The sequence below is a fragment of the Dryobates pubescens genome, chromosome 5 (assembly GCF_014839835.1).
Source record: "Dryobates pubescens isolate bDryPub1 chromosome 5, bDryPub1.pri, whole genome shotgun sequence".
NCBI classification, from domain to species: Eukaryota; Metazoa; Chordata; class Aves; order Piciformes; family Picidae; genus Dryobates; species Dryobates pubescens.
Genome location: NC_071616.1, coordinates 42,412,315 through 42,425,955, shown reverse-complemented (window position 1 = coordinate 42,425,955; position 13,641 = coordinate 42,412,315).

The following is a 13,641-nucleotide window of genomic DNA, read 5'->3' as shown; positions in this document are numbered from 1 at the left end:
AAACTTCTCTCACTTCTTTGTTTCTTTTTCGCTCTAATCAATCTCACTATCCAGAAAGGATCGGGTAGGGGTTTTTTGTTTGATTTCACATTTAATAAGCTTAAAACAAAGAGACTCTTCCCAGTTCAAAATAAAGCACTTTCTCTCTTTAATGGTGCTACAGTAGCTACGTACCACAGCAAGTTTAAAAGTGAATCTTTGACTAAAATGAGACTAATTCAATCATCACTGCCTCAGATGAGAAGATCTGCACGAGGAGGAACAAGCAAATTGCATTTTCAGACTTCTGTTCATTTGAATACATGAAATAGCAATTAGTGAAAAAAGAAATGTGCTTGTTTATAGCACAAAATTGATTTCACTGTGTCTCTTACAGAAAGAGTTGCACTTGATGCTCTTGAAATTAGCTACTGAGTCCAGATAAGTCTATTTCCAGCTATGTGTCATAACACCTCAAGCTTTATTCTAGTTTAAAAACTGGTGAAATAAAAATTAGATCTTAATGTTAAGCACAGATAAGTTCATTAAAGAGTTCAGTGAAGAAAAAAAGAAATAAGTCCTTTCTTAAAGCAGAATCACCGAATCACCAAGGTTGGAGGAGAATCACAGCACCACAGTATCGCCAAGGTTGGAAGAGACCTCGAGGATCACCGAGTCCAACCTGTCACCACAAACCTCATGACTAGACCATGGCACCAAGTGCCACATCCAATCTCCTCTTGAAGACCTCCAGGGATGGTGACTTCACCACCTCCCCAGGCAGCACATTCCAATGACAAATGACTCTCTTGGTGAAGAACTTTCTCCTCACCTCCAGCCTAAACTTCCCCTGGTGCAGCTTGAGACTGTGTCCCCTTGTTCTGGTGCTGGTTGCCTGGGAGAAGAGACCAACCCCTTCCTGGCTACAACCACCTTTCAGATAGTTGTAGAGGGCAATGAGGTATCCCCTGAACCTCCTCTTCTCCAGGCTAAACAATCCCAGCTCCCTCAGCCTCTCCTCATAGGGCTTGTGCTCAAGGCCTCTCCCCAGCCTCATTGCCCTTCTCTGCACATGTTCAAGTGTCTCAATGTCCTTCTTAAACTGAGGGGCCCAGAACTGGACACAGTACTCAAGGTGCGGCCTAACCAATGCAGAGTACAGGGGCACAATGACCTCCCTGCTCCTGCTGGCCACACTATTCCTAATACAGGCCAGGATGCCATTGGCCCTCTTGGCCACCTGGGCACACTGCTGGCTCATGTTTAGGCAGCTGTCGATCAACACCCCCAGGTCCCTCTCTGTTTGGGAGCTCTCCAGCCACTCTGACCCCAGCCTGTAGCTCTGCATGGGGTTGTTGTGGCCAAAGTGCAGCACCCAGCACTTGGACTTGTTAAATGCCATGCCATTGGACTTCGCCCATTTGTCCAGTCGGTCGAGGTCCCTCTGCAGAATGTTTACATGTACCTGGTTTCAGATGAATTTTCTCCTGCTATAGACTGGAGTCTACTGCTACGGCATTCAGCATCATCTGGGAAGCCACTCTGAATCTGGACCAATGTTTAAAGCTAAACAACACACACACACTCATCCTTCAACCATTCATTTTGTAAATAGCAGAAACATTTTGCATATTCATGTTTTAGACAAAGTGTTGGTTTGGGGAGAGAAAGACCGACAGAAAATGGAAACCGCATTTATTTTTATGTATTTTTCTTCACAACGGGACAAATGTTTCTATTCAACAGACTACTTCACAAGCAGGTAAAAAGAAAGTAAGGATTCTGGTTTTGGTGAAACAGCAGTGTGCTCAGGTGGCCAAGAAGGCCAATGGCATCCTGGCTTGTATCAGAAATAGTGTGGCCAGAAGGAGCAGGGAGGTCATTCTGCCCTGTACTCAGCAGTGGTTAGGCCACACCTTGAGTACTGTGTCCATAGCACAAGCCCTATGAGGAGAGGCTGAGAGAGCTGGGGATTTGTTAGCCTGGAGAAGAGGAGGCTCAGGGGAGACCTTATTGTTCTCTACAACTACCTGAAAGGAGGTTGTGACCAGGTGGGGGTTGGTATCTTCTCCCAGGCAACCAGCACCAGAACAACACAACCTTGAAGAAAATTGTGCTGTGTTCCAAAGAGTGCTTTGGAAGCCACATTCTGTCTTAGACAAATCTTTCTGTGATTCATGAGTATGAATTCCTGCCTCTACTAAGCAGCTGTAATTTCATCTAATGTCAACCCATATTGGCTGTGTTGACTCTTGAAATCAGACTACTTACCAAGTTAGTTATCATTCATTTAAGGAACTCCATAAACTATTAAAGCACAACAATGCAGAATATTTCCTGTTCAAAGAAAATAGGGAATGGGAAAAAAATTAGAAATGGGTAGATTCAGACTGGATGTTAGGAAGAAGTTCTTCCCCATGAGGGTGGTGAGACACTGGAGCAGATTGCCCAGGGAGGTGGTGGAAGACTCACCCCTGGAGGCTGGATGTGGCTCTGAGCAACCTGATGTAGTGTGAGGTGTCCCTGCCCATAGCAGGGACATGGAACTGGATGATCCTTGAGGCCCCTTCCAACCCTGACAATTCTGTGATTCTGTGATTATTCTGACAGTCCACCTGGTTTGATGAAACTCTGGAAAAATCTTTTGAGTACTGTAGAGATCTTGGAGAGTTAAAACCTGTTGCCACAGTCTTACGCAACCGTACAAACAAGCTAAAAGAAGTAAATTACAAAGGCATCATTAGACCCTCATAATTTAAAGACCCACTCATTAAGTTTTATTGTATTGATTAGCTGATAAACCATATTTTCAACACTGCATTTCATTCCAAAACCCTAACCCTGCCATTACATTCCTGTCTGAAAAAGGACACAAGTTCTCCTGCTTAAGCAAATGGATCAGCTCACTTAAATGACAAAGATGTTTCCAACATATAGCTTCCTTAAAATGTCAGGATGTCAGGAACTGAGCTACACTTTCCATCTGACCAAACTGAGACTGTTTAAATGGGAAAAAACTGAGAAAACTCCAGCCTTCTCACTTGCTCCCCAATGGAATATACCCAGCTGTTTTATATTGACATAGAAGTCAGAGCACAGGGGGAATAGCAAAACCACCCATTAAATAAAATTAATTCACTTGGACTCTCAAGATGTCTTTGATAATATCCTTCACAGGAGATTAAGGCAACAGAAACCACAGAATGAATAGCAAAAGTTCTGTTTTATTTTAGAATTGAGTTAATAGCTAGGAAAACAAAGGGTAGATGAAAGTGTTCATTTTCAACACAGAAAAAGGTTAATAATGCAGTGCCCCTGGATTCTTACTAACAGTGGTGGTGCTTGACACTTTTATTACACACTTAATGTCCTGAGGAAAAGGATAAATAGAACGATGGGTTAAAGTCTCTTCCTAAAAAATTGTGTAGGTCAAGAAGAAAAAGGCAACAAAGAATTCCATCAGTAAACAAGCCAATGAATTAGCTAACACAGCAACAAAAGAAAGCTCCTCAGGCATAAGCAAAGGTAGATATTTGATCTGGCCACTTTATGTTAGTTCATCTGTATTGAGACCTTCCAAATAAAACAATCTGTAAAGAAGAGTTTCAGAAACAAGACTTCAATGTGATTCTGCAATATACCTAGGAAAACAAAACCAAGAAATTCTTTGTTTCTTCATACAGTACCTGAAGTGGCCTCTTGCCACATTACACTTGATGTTGAGTTGCTGGAACGTGTCCAGAGAAGGGCAACAAAGCTGGGGAGGGGTTTGGAGCACAAGTCCTATGAGGAGAGGCTGAGGGAGCTGGGGTTGCTTAGCCTGGAGAAGAGTAGGCTCAGGGCAGACCTTCTTGCTGTCTACAACTACCTGAATGGAACTTGTAGCCAGGTGGGGGTTGGTCTCTTCTGCCAGGCAACCAGCACCAGAACAAGAGGACACAGTCTCAAGCTGTGCCATGAGAGGTTTAGGCTGGATGTTAGGAAGAAGTTCTTTCCAGAAAGAGTGATTGGCCTTTGGAATGTGCTGCCCAAGGAGGTGGTGGAGTCACCATCACTGGAGGTGTTTAGGGAGAGACTGGATGGGGTGCTTGGTGCCATGGTTTAGTTGATTAGATAGTGTTGGATGATAGGTTGGACTCAGTGATCTCTAAGGTCTTTTCCAACCTGCTTAATTCTATTCTATTCTACTTCTTGTCAGGACTAGGCCATAAAAATATATTAGAAACTTTGAATTACACTTAGATTTTTATGAAGCATTAAAAACATAATAACTTAAGAGTAACAAATACATGGAAACCATTGCTGAGGAAGACTGGGATCTTCAACACCAAAGGTTTCCCAGTAGATTGTACAGGCATCTGTCAACAATAATACATTGCTTTGTTCTGCAGGTGCATGATTAAATGACATAGGGTTTTCATCCAGCTATATCAGCCTGTAGAGTAGTATGGGTTGGAAGGGACCTCCGAAGGTGAATTAGCCCAACCCTTCCTGCAGTAAACAGAGACATGCTCCATCAGATAAAGTTGCCCAGAGCCTTGTCAAGCCTGACCATGAATATCTCTTCCAACCAAAGCAATTCTATGATTCTATCTCCAAGGATGGGGCCTCAACTACCTCCCTGGGCAACCTGTTCCTGTGTTATCATGAAGAACTTCCTGCTAACATCCAACTTAAATCTACTCTTCTCTAATTTTAAACCATTACTCCTCAGACTATCACTGCAGGCCTTTGAAAACAGTCCCTCTCCATCCTTCTTGTAGGTCCTGATCAGGTACTGGAAACCTGCTAGTAGGTCTAGAGTCATCTCTGTGGACCCAGTCTGCTTTTCTGACACTATAAACACCAAAAAGAACCCCAACCTCTTAGAGTCAAAAAACAGACTCTTTGTGGCAGTTTTGGGTTATGCCTTTAAAATTTTGTTACAGATTTCAAGCAGAAAAGTAGACAAAGATAAATAATTTACTATTGGGTGTTAAAAAGAACATAGAGATAATTCCAAATGATTGCATTGGAGAAATATCTGCTATAAGATTGGCTGTACCAAAACAATCTTTCTTCTTCTGACCTCTTCTCTGCTCGCTTCGTGCTCTGAAGGGAGACTAATCTGCTTCTGCTTGACCTTGGCTGTATTGTTTTGGTGAAGTCTAACCACTACTTTTTCTCTGCTTCTTTCTCCCATTTGAACAGAGGGTGGAGGGGCAGAGGGACAGCTGCCCTGGTCCCTGGCCAGGGGAGTTTTGTGTGCTTGTTAATTGCAAATATCTGTAAATATTGTAAATCCTGTTTATTTAATGCCAATTCATTGCATGCCATTGTAGATTCTAGTTTTGCTTATAAACACAGCTTCCATTTGCTTCTGACTGAGCTGGTCTGGAAAAGTTAATGTTGGGGGTGAAATTTCAACCCACCACATTCTTTTAGACTAGGAGAGCCTAAGCACACAGGTAACACCCTTAAAATAATTATAGAATGCCTTCCATTAGGAATATCAGAATGTTTCCATCAGGAATATTCCCATCAGGAAATATGATTTTAAAAACTGTGAGTCAGGAGAATATTTGGTAAGACCTCTGGGAAACAGGGGAAGCTGTTTGAGGAGAGAAGTCACTTCATATATTTGAGGGATTATTACAAGGGAATTTAGTGAGATTTTTTTTCTCACTAACTCAGCAAGGTTCATCTTATACCCACTAAAGAGGCAGAAATTGGTTTAATAAAGAGGAAAAACATCAGTGAAATTCGATGAGAATTTGTTCTGCATAGCAAATGCGGTGCCTATCCCTGCAATGCAGAGGAGATGCTTTCATTTTATGTCACTGGGCAAAGTCTGCCTTTTAATACTGCAAAACTTTGCAGGCTCTGCAAGTAGTCAACACCATTCAGTTTTAAAGACATCTATGAAATTTTACACTTGCTCTTTATAGGTCTTCAAGAAAAAGCTGTATAATAATTAAAGTCAAACTGTTACCATTTCTAACAGTGCACACACTGTGGTATTCTGATGAGATAGAGTCAGTTTTCTTCAGAGTAACTCTCATGGTGCTATGTTTTTGATTTGTGCTGTGGATGATGCAGGGGTGTTTCCACTATTGGTGACCAGTGCTTACACAGAGTCAAAGCTTTCTGCTCTTCACAGCACCCCACAAGCAAGTAAGCTTGGGGTGTACAAGAAGTTGGAGGGGTCACGCTAGGACATGTGGTGGGTAGAATAGAATAGAATAGAATAGAATAGAATAGAATAGAATAGAATACAATACAATACAATACAATACAATACAATACAATTGAATTGAACTGACCAGGCTGGAAAAGATCTTTGAGATCATCAAGTCCAACCTATCACCCAACACCATCTAATCAACTAAACCACGGCTCTAAGTGCCTCAGCCAGTCTCTTTTTAAACGCTTCCAGTGATGGTGACTCCACCACCTCCCTGGGCAGCCCACTCCAATGGCCAATCTCTCTTTCTGGGAATAATTTCTTCCTAACATCCAGCCTAAACCTCCCCTGGCACAGCTTGAGACTGTGTCCTCTTGTTCTGTCACAGGTTGCCTGGGGGAAGAGACCGTTGTCATGCAAGAAGTTTTCTTAGCTTGTAAGTCATGCTTAGTAAGACAGAAAGTCAACCACAACCCACCATCTTCACACCATAAACTGAGAGAAGCCATGCAGGATGTCCAGAAAATGATATGTGAGTCATGCAATCAATTTGGTTTTAGGTGCTAAGCAATTTGGAGGACCTGGTCCTCAGGTACAGAGAAAGTAAGTGGCTTCAGGCTTCCATACATGTTGTTAACCAAGAATAGAAGAGGAAGTGTAATTCAGGTAGATGTTATTTGAATAAGAATCCCAAAATTTTCTTTGAGACTTTTCAGCCACGTTAGTGCTTAGCTGAAGGCAGAATTTGATTTTATAGTGCAACCTTGTTGCTTTCTTGCTGACACATCATACAACAGCAGGGGGGGGAAATGCTTTATCATCTAGACAGTTCTCTATTATCATTTGACTGCTTAAACATAATGGATCCAATTCTTCTCCTGAGCACTACTACTGAAGTCGGTGGACTTATGCCAGGGATGAATCTGACCCAATATTATTTTCAAACTGAGATTAGAGAGCAAGTGAACCAGCAAAAGACAATTAAGTCAGTGATGCACTTACCATCTTGAGTACGCAAGCAATCTGAGAGCCAGCATAATGCAGCTCTTATTCACCAGGCATGCAAATAAATCAACTTTAATGTCAATAAAGTCAGTAATGACAGATTTTATCACTAAGTTATAACGGAGCAATAATGATTGGGAAAAAGGCAAGTAGCTCACAGCAACCAAAGTGATTTTTTATTTTGTCCTAGATGAAGCCAAGGGTGACTGAAAAGTCTGGCCTTTACTCCCTCTATTATTAACTGCAAATCATTCTTGTCATGTTAGAAACCAGATTTCCAGCCCCCAAGTACTGCTGTTATGGTGTGCCTCACACCATGATCTCTTTCAGAGGTGATGCAGTCCGTTTCCAATTAGCCTCTGCATCTTAATGAAGTGCAGTTTTTTTCTAAGGGAATTGGGGGAAAAAACTGATATTTCTATTTCTTGCATAAATGTAGCTACTGATTTAATTCATCCATCACCTGTGATCACAGAAATAAGAGAGCAAACAAAAACCCAATGTGAGGATGATTTAGCATTTGACAGTTCCATACTAAACACAATTTACAGCAGTTCTGTACTAAGCACAATTAAATAGCAGCAGCAGCATTCCACTTGCAGTAGCCACATTTCACTGAGGATCACTGCTAACATTATTTAAACTGCTTCCAAACTATTTGATTGAGGGGCATAACAAAAAAAATCAGCTGTTATTTTTGATGTCTAGAAGAAGGAGCTCAAGATAAGCAATTTTTAAAATGGTATTATATTAAGCATGTAGAGGATCTGCTGATAATTTCAACTCCCAGCCACTTTAAAAGCAAACAAATTGTTCCACCTGCTTACAAATGGTTGTTGTTTGGGTTTGGGTTTTTTCCTGGTTTATTGTGCTAACACAGAAAACATTTTCTGTCAAACATTTAGTGCTTCTTTTGTTGCTGTAATATATTTCAAATGTAGAAGGAACAAGGACACACACTAGTACAATAGTGTCTTTTATGAGCTATATCCTTGCATCTTTCTATGTGGAAAAAAGCTACTCAGGTGCTAAAAGTTTATAGAGGCAGTCACTGCCTACCTTGGGACTGTAAGGGCTTAATCAATGTTGTTTTTCTGAAACAGAGTTTTTGGAGGTCACATGTCTGTATCCATATTTCTGTGGACAAGAGAAAGGTCTCTCCTTGTGTTTTCAATGGAGGCTTGACCGGCAATCCCACCTTTGAAGGCTTAAAGTACCATTAACAAAGTAAAAAGGAATTGAATCTTTGCAAAGAAGTGCTAATAGATCTTTAGCTTATGAAGAGAATTCAAATTGTGAGAACACATCTTTTTTTTTACCTTCCAGGCATTCAGGAAGAGTGAGTACACAGAGGATGTTAGAGAAATGCTATGGTGCTTAATGACAGCCTTTATGAGGACAGGCAGATGTGATGGACAGATGGGTGGACTAACAGAACTAAGAGCATTACTAGCTGCTCAGAAATTTGCTGAATGTCAGCCAGAACTACTGAAACACAGCAATCAACCGTTGTTAAACATAGCCCATAGGGAGAACAACCACATCCACAGCGAAAATCTGTGCTGGTTTTGGTGAAGATGCAGAGACATAAAAAAACATCATACAAACTCATAGGATAAGGAAGAACTATGATGTCAAATTCATCCAGGGGATATTTAGGAAGGATGCAATTCCATGAAAATAAACATCTAAAATAAATGTTGCAACACTTTTACATGAAACACTTTTGGCTGCTCCTTGCCTGTAACACTGTCTTCTGGCAAATGTGCAATACAGAGGGTAAATCAAAGATCTCTATATGAACATATGGAATCTTTATCCTACAAGGCACACATTATCCAACAAGCTAGTTGGGAAGTTATCATATTGGGGTTTATTTCTTCTGAGCTGATTTGGGATTGAACCTAACCTAAGACGCTAATTTTCTATCTTTAAGGAGTATGGTCAAAGCATTAAGTACCAGCTTCTCAGGATTCCAAGTTTTATAGTCTACTTCATTCCAAATAATTCAGGTGCCAGAAGGGTAACCATAACTTTCACAAACAAAGCCATGCACTTGAGAAGGAAGCCCTGGCTACAGCAAAGTCATTAGATGTTTGCCTGTGCTGATAAAGGAAAACAATATTCATAATGACCCAATTAGCTTTTTCTGCATGCCTGTCCTTAGACAAGGCATTATTCACAAGATACCTCTTCAAAGGCAGTACTGAATTAGGCAGCAACTGTTCTACAGCTGTAACACACCATACAGAAATATAGTGGAAGGACCTTTTCTGGACACGTACCCAGCAAGAGCTGTACCAAAGACACATGGTAAAACATATGTTGTGCCATAAAATACAATCCTATATAGTCATTTGTGAATGATTTGCTCTTGATACTGTGTTTGAAGTCATTCAATTCTCACTACTTGTGCAGCCTGTACTGACTTCCTGGAAAAGATTTCTTCTGCCCTGCTCTCTCTGTATGCTCTGTATACATGCATACATTAGTGAGAGAGCCAACAGTCCATAAAAGGACAATATTTGCCTTGGTGTCTTCACTTCACCTACATCCAGAGCTAAACTACAGCACTTGTTCTATCACCAGAGGACCTCTCCCCATCAGAGAGCAGGGATCAGGGAAAAGAAGAGAAGACTCACAGGTTAAAGTAAAAGAGGATTTAATGAAGCAGCAAAAGTAGCAGCAATGCAAATATAAAGGCTACAAAGCTATACTCAGCCCCAACAAATGTACAGTAGCAACATCAAACAAGAAAGCAATCCCCAGGAGAAGGGTCAGGAAAAACCCAAAGAGAAAGTTTCTCAGCCTCAGCAAACTTCTCCCTTTATACTACACATGACATTGTAGACCTTATTGCTCTCTACAACTACCTGAAGGGAGGCTGTGGCCTGGTGGGGGTTGATCTCTTCTCCCAGGCAACCAGCACCAGAACAAGAGGACACAGTCTCAAGCAGTACCAGGGGAAGTTTAGGCTCGAGGTGAGGAGAAAGTTCTTCACAGAAAGAGTAACTGGCCATTGGAGTATGCTGCCCAGGGAGGTGGTGGAGTCACTGTCCCTGGAGGTGTTCAATAAAGGATTGGACATGGCACTTGGTGCCATGGTTTAGTTGTCAGGAGGTGTTAGGTATTAGGTAATAGGTTGGATTTGATGATCTCTCAGGTCTTTTCCAACCTTGTTGATTCTATGATTCTATGATTTTTGTAGCTATCTCAGATTAGCTTTCCTGGCTGACTCTAAAGTGCCAATGGCCTGCAGCACACAGGTGGCCTAGGATTCCATCCTAGAGAGAGCAGAAAGCATGGTTTAATTACAGCTAAGCAAAGCTCACCAAGAAGTAGCGAGTTGTTGATTGCACAGGAGGTGCATGCATGTGTGATTTCACTTGTACACAAACACATTCACCCAGAAAAAAATAAAATTAAGGCAATCTGCATGTTTGTTTGGTGTGAATTTATGAACGTATTCCATTGTCACAGAGAATTAGGCAACAGCTGACAAAGGTAATCCTAGGTAAGCTGTTGCTAAACAAGTTCCCAGTTAAAAGCTTCCTATTCACCACTGCTCCAGTTTCCTTTCCACTTTCCCCTTGAGCTAATATATCTATAACTAACTTCTAAGACAAAGAGAATAATTATTATATCATACACCTTCATAAGATGTAAGATGAAGTGCTTTCTGCCAAGCTGACAACACTAACCTTTACAATTACCTTTTTAATTCACCACTTGTGGAGAAAATGGGCATAATAAAAAGAATTAATCTCTCCATTATCTAACATTATGCAGGGAATTGCATAAGATAAGAAGAATCTTCAGTGCTGCTATTATTTGTTAATTATTTTGGTTAAAGCCATTATCCACGAAAAGCCTAGGTGCTAAATAAACACAGTGGCCTGTGTGCTGGGTTATTTCCTGATCTTGTTCAACTGAGAGGCTTACTTGAGGGTATTAAGTTGAAAATATGTGTAATGTCACTGTGAGAAGTATATCACAAAGAGATCTCAGCACTGGTTAGGTCATACCTTGAGTCCTGTGTCCAGTTCTGGGACTCTCAGTTTAGGAAAGATGCTGAGTTGTTGGAAGGTGTCCAGAGAAGGGCAACAAAGCTGAGGAGGGGTTTGGAGCACAAAACTATGAGGAGAGACTGAGGGAGCTGGGGGTGTTTAGCCTGGAGAAGAGGAGGCTCAGAGGAGACCTTATTGCTTTCTATAACTACCTGAAGGGAGGTTGTAGACAGGTGGAGGCTGGTCTCTTCTCCCAGGCAACCAGCAACAGAACAGGAGGACACAGTCTCAAGCTGCCCCAGGAGAGGCTTAGGCTGGAGGTTAGGAAGAAATTCTTCACAGAAAGAGAGATTGGCCACTGGAATGTGCTGCCCAAGGAGGTGTTGGAGTCACCATCACTGGAAGTGTTTAAAAAGAGACTGGCTGAGGCACTTAGTGCCATGGTTTCGTTGATTAGATGGTGCTGAGTGCTAGGTTGGACTTTATGATCTCGAAGGTCTTTTTCAACCTGGTTAATTCTGTATTTTGTATCAATCTAGCATGTTAGCCCAGCTCAGTACTGTTAAGCAGAAAAGAAACAAAAATGAGGATGCTGTAGTATACAGAAAACCTAAGAACATAAGGGCATATTTTCCCAACAGGATCAAGAATCACAGAATCATAGAATCATTCAGGTTGGAAAAGACCCCTGGGATCATGAAGTCCAACCATTGACCCTACTCTACAAAGTTAAAACAAGCAAGTTATTAAAAACATGAACATATATGACAAGTAGCCATCCACAAAGAATACTCTAGAACCACAGAAGTGTCTGGATGCCTTGCCCCCCACCCCTCTTTCATTTGAAAAGTAGTTATTTGGTTTAAAATGCTAGGCTTCTGTTTCAGAACAGTGGAAGGTTTTGCTGAGCCTTTTGTAGCACACATCACACACAGGCTATTTTTGAGTGCAGGCTCAGAGAAATGTGGTCTGCTGAAGTCAAACTGCAAAGCACAAATGAGAAAACTTGGTTTTTCTTCAGCTACTGTCTCTTCCCTTTTTGTTCTTCTTTAGGCAGTCAGAGCTGCTTATTCAGTTTTTCAGGTTCAGTCACACTGTTTGATTTTCCTTTTGAAGGAGAAAAAGACTTTGGAGCTGGAACCACTGGTTATTCTTTCATGTTGATGCAAATGAGGTTAGAAGTCAGCTTAAATGTCCAGCCAGGACACTTCCCTCAATAGGAGAAACTTGGGGTGACACAGAGCTGCCAAACTGTAGCAGTTCCCTGTCCCTCATGTCTGACATGAAGAATAGACACAGTGAAGAGGGCATGATCAAAGCATTCAGCCCTCATTGTTTGCTCATAGAAATCTGTTTTGAGCAAAAGGGTTTGAAAGACATAACTTAATTTCAAGCATCAAGCTAAGGGTGAAGCAGCAATATCTTTGGTGATATTGCTTACCTGACAAGCAGATTTTACTTTTTCTTTAATAAAAAGACTAATCTAGAATAGTTGTTATTTAGAACCTCTAGTCTATAGGACAACTGCTATGGCAGGTTTGCAGGAGTCCTCAGTTTCTGTAGACTGCTTCCACTGTCATTCACTGGTACAAAGTGAATCATTTCAGAACTGGACAAGAAAAAGGTTTCTGTCACCATAAAGATGTCCATATTTTTATAAGAGTAACCATCAGAATACACCACTTACTGTTTTTCCTAGGAAGCAATAGTCCACTTAACTACTTTGTGCTATCTAGACAATTGTCTTCTGGTAAGGTTTTGTGGTTAGTCTCACACCACTTCCATATAGAATGGGTTGTGTTGGAAGGCCCCTCTAAAGGTCATCCAGTCCAACCACCTCTGAAGTGAGCAGGGACATCCTCAAGTAGATCAGGTTGCCCAGAGCCTTCTCAAGCCTTACCTTGAATATCTCCAGGGATGCAGCCTCAACCACCTCCCTGGGCAACCTGTTCCAGTGTTCCACCACCATTAGGGTAAAGAACTTGTTCCTAACATCCAATCTATTTCTCTTCTTCTCTAGTTTGAAACCATTGCCCCTCATCCTATCACTACAAGCCTTTGTTAGGCTGGGTGTTAGGAAGAAGTTCTTCATAGAAAGAGTGATTGGCCATTGGAATGTGCTGCCCAGGGAGGTGATGGAGTCAACATCACTGGAGGTGTTTAGGAAGAGACTGGATGGGGTGCTTGGTGCCATAGTTTAGTTGATTAGATAGTGTTGGGTGATAGGCTGGACTCAATGATCTCAAAGGTCTTTTCCAACTTCGTTAATTCTATTATATTCTATTCTATTCTATCCTATCCTATCCTATTCTATTCTATTCTATTCTATTCTATTCTATTCTATCTTGAGAAACCCTGTCAGGTACTGGAACGCCACTATCAGGTCTGCCTGGAGCCTCCTCTTCTCCAGGCTGAACAACCCCAGCTCCCTCAGCCTGTCCTTGTAAGAGAAAGGTGTTCCAGCCCCTTGTGGCCCTCCACTGGACC